Raw genomic sequence first — 2,500 nt, 5'->3', positions numbered from 1 at the left:
CGACGCGAACGACGTGACAGGCTTCCACCCAGGCCTTAGACCGACACCCAACGGGTCGCGACGTCCTACTAGGGGAGAAGTGCACGCCGGCGTCACCGGACATGAACACCGCGGACGAGTGCCGTGGACGCGAGGTCCCAGCATCACGAGCCACGGCGAAGCCGGTTTCGCTGACGATGAATCTCCCCGTTCGATCTTTCGGGTTTCTCAGGTTTACCCCTGAACGGTTTCACGTACTCTTGAACTCTCTCTTCAAAGTTCTTTTCAACTTTCCCTCACGGTACTTGTTCGCTATCGGTCTCGTGGTCATATTTAGCCTTAGATGGAGTTTACCACCAACTTAGAGCTGCACTCTCAAGCAACCCGACTCTGAGGAGAGATTCTCCCGTGGCACGTCCCGGTCACTACGGGCCTGGCACCCTCTACGGGTAAGTGGCCCCATTCAAGACGGACTTGGACTCGGATCGACGCCCCGGGATAAATGAATCCTCCCAAACACTACATTTCCCAGCGGCAGAACCGCGGGATTCAGTGCTGGGCTATTTCCTGTTCGCTCGCCGCTACTAAGGAAATCCTGGTTAGTTTCTTTTCCTCCGCTTATTAATATGCTTAAATTCAGCGGGTAGTCTCGCCTGCTCTGAGGTCGTCAAAGAATCGTTCGAACAAAACATATCGTGGTGTGTTTTTCAACGGAGACGACTAGGGTGTGATCGAGAGGGGGAGCGCAAAATAAAAAAAAAATCACGGACGATCATCGAAAATCTGACTCCGCGGATATTCTTATTTTTTACTCCACCTTTTCTCGTCAACCCGACAAACGACACGCGCGCGCCACACAACCGTCATCAATTCGACGATGAGGCGTTTGGCACGCGGGTCGTTTCTCTTACCAAAATTTTTGCTAACGGCAACCCGTTCGTCAAAACGGGCGGCAACGCAGGTATCGCGCGGCTCGGATCGACGTTCCTCTCGACTATTATACTAGCGCTGGGACGCGACGACCGGCCACACGACCGCGATGCACCAACCCGCCGACTTTTGCGCGGTTGACGCGAGTCGTACCGTGTCAGTCTCTCAAAATCGTTTGAGGCGACGCCGCGGGCTCGCGCGCGACTCGCGCGCGGACCACAGCGGTGAACGCCCAATTCTTGCGCACGCGACCCTCGCTCCTCTTGCGAGGTGGGGCCACGTGCAGTAGTTTGTTTTGTAACGACCCTCAGCCAGGCGTGGTCCGGGATATGTATCCGTGGACCGCAATGTGCGTTCGAAATGTCGATGTTCATGTGTCCTGCAGTTCACAAGTAGACGCGCAATTAGCTGCGTTCTTCATCGACCCACGAGCCAAGTGATCCACCGTTCAGGGTAATCGTTTTTTCACTTTGCATCGTGTCTCCGGCCGCACCTCGAGTCAAAACGGAGGGCAGAGGAGACACTTTGACAATTGTTCGGTTGTTACGCCGGCTCGTCGTGACGCGAAGAATCTTGCGATCATTCGTGCACCTCGCTTCAAGCGTTTCTTTGTACGATCAGTTCGAATGTGATTCCAATATCAAGCGCGTGACGCGCGGAACCCCTCCGAAAGGCTCGAGCGCGGCTTGTACTCTACAACACTTTACGTGCGAGGAGGAAGCCGCGTATAATTCGATCGAGCCATATTTTTTGTGTCTGGGGGGAACCACGGCACGTGGATTTTGGTAATGTTACGCAAAAGGAATAAGATCTCAATTGCATTTCACGGGGCGAAAGTTCGTCGCCAACCTTCCGCCGCGGAGAACGCGACGTCACCCCGGTGGAGCTAAACTCCAGCCGGAGCGGGTTACCCCGTGAAAGTATGGTAACTTTTCTTCATGTGTATCTTTGAAAAGAAACAATTTGAAAAAAAAGCATAAAAAAAACCGTTCGATCAATCGCGCGCCACGCCTCGTACAAAGCGGGGGGATCGACCGAACGGTTGATTCAAACGCACACCAAGCGTCCCGTTCAACAGAAGCGGGCACTTGGTCGCCTCAGCAACGCGCACAATGTCGCTACCTCACACAAATCTGATCGACGAATGGCATCACGATCCGCATCGCTATCGTCCAGAATGGAAAGAGAGTTTTCGTTCTTGCGCCCCCGTAGGTTGGCGTAGTAGCAATGTCCTTTTATTTTTCTAGTGTTTTTTTTACCCATAGCCATTTATGCCTTAGTTTGTTTTTGGCTGCTGCACACGATATATTTTACCGTGATACACTAGTTGTAATGTCCTTTTTATATTATTTTCTCTCTCTTCCAACGGACATAGCAAGATCGTTCGTCGTCGACGTGTGTGAGTGCGACACGAGCCGTTTCGGCCGTTACGTAGTTCGATATTCGTGACACGCGTACAATGTACGCCACCTCTTGTGCCATGTGTGTCTTTTGACTGGATTATAATTGCGTGAGATTCACGGTGGAATCTACCAAAATAATCATCGATTCGCTGCTTTTTTTTTCGCAGTAACGAAACGTTAATGATCCT

General features: G+C 52.0%; 3 non-coding genes across 3 annotated transcripts in view; all 3 read right to left on the bottom strand.

The window, feature by feature from the left end:
• Positions 1-646, bottom strand: part of LOC125500503 — a 4,043-nt gene extending 3,397 nt beyond the window's left edge. Inside the window, exon 1 of the ribosomal RNA XR_007277878.1 lies at positions 1-646. This exon is cut by the window's left edge and continues 3,397 nt beyond it. This is a non-coding gene — a ribosomal RNA (large subunit ribosomal RNA).
• A 564-nt stretch (positions 647-1,210) lies between these two features.
• LOC125500518 lies at positions 1,211-1,365 on the bottom strand. The gene has a single exon (XR_007277886.1). It is a non-coding gene; the product is annotated as a 5.8S ribosomal RNA (ribosomal RNA).
• A 1,125-nt stretch (positions 1,366-2,490) lies between these two features.
• The window catches only part of LOC125500465, a 1,914-nt gene continuing 1,904 nt past the window's right edge, over positions 2,491-2,500 (bottom strand). The window contains exon 1 of the ribosomal RNA XR_007277847.1: positions 2,491-2,500. This exon is cut by the window's right edge and continues 1,904 nt beyond it. This is a non-coding gene — a ribosomal RNA (small subunit ribosomal RNA).

Source organism: Athalia rosae, chromosome 3 (genome assembly GCF_917208135.1).
Source record: "Athalia rosae chromosome 3, iyAthRosa1.1, whole genome shotgun sequence".
Classification (NCBI taxonomy): Eukaryota; Metazoa; Arthropoda; class Insecta; order Hymenoptera; family Athaliidae; genus Athalia; species Athalia rosae.
This window is presented reverse-complemented; position numbering and strand designations above follow the sequence as displayed.